We start from the raw sequence: 606 nt of genomic DNA, 5'->3' as shown, positions 1-606 counted from the left end.
TTAAAGCAAAAAATAGATTTAATTTACCTAGTCCTGTTTTTCTCTCGCTTAGAAAAAAAGGACTTTGACAGGCTTAGAGAAATGTGGTCTACAATTACATATTTTATGTACTTTTTCACCTAAAACGAAAGAACGTCACACAACATGACCTACAAGAGACGGATCAAACGACCACATGTAGGTGTCAGTCAAGTAACAGTCTGATTGGGTAGTGTGTGTGCGAACGGCTTACATTCCGAAGTACGACGTCACTCTTCTACAGGATTATAAGAAAAAACATGTACCGACCCAGCTCGGTCGTCACACCGAGAAAGAGTCAACTAGAAGTGTGGTTGACTCCGCAGAAACGAGGAAAGTACGACAGCCTCGTTAGTCAAGACTGTATAGACACAATTGTCGCAGGACCCCAGTCCCGACACCCCCCACGGCCCAACATTAAATCTGAAACCGACTCAAACTTCGTCTGGTGTCCGAGCGATTGATTTGAGTAAACAAAATAAGTCGTAAGGTGACAGCCGTGTTGTTACATTACTCCCCTTAAGACTGACGAAAATAGTCATACTATACGTAACTTAATGCCAAGTCAAATAGAAACGTCAAAAAAAC

At 41.9% G+C, this 606-nt stretch overlaps 1 long non-coding RNA gene across 1 annotated transcript in view; it reads right to left on the bottom strand.

Moving 5' to 3' along the window:
• The window catches only part of LOC104959296 (uncharacterized), a 17270-nt gene that overhangs the window by 453 nt on the left and 16211 nt on the right, over window positions 1-606 (bottom strand). The gene's annotated exons all lie outside the window — the stretch shown is intronic.

This window comes from Notothenia coriiceps, unplaced genomic scaffold (genome assembly GCF_000735185.1).
Source record: "Notothenia coriiceps isolate Sejong01 unplaced genomic scaffold, NC01 NC01_scaffold00030210, whole genome shotgun sequence".
NCBI lineage: Eukaryota > Metazoa > Chordata > Actinopteri > Perciformes > Nototheniidae > Notothenia > Notothenia coriiceps.
Note: the sequence above shows the minus strand (reverse complement) of the source record. Positions and strands in the feature narration are given on the sequence as shown.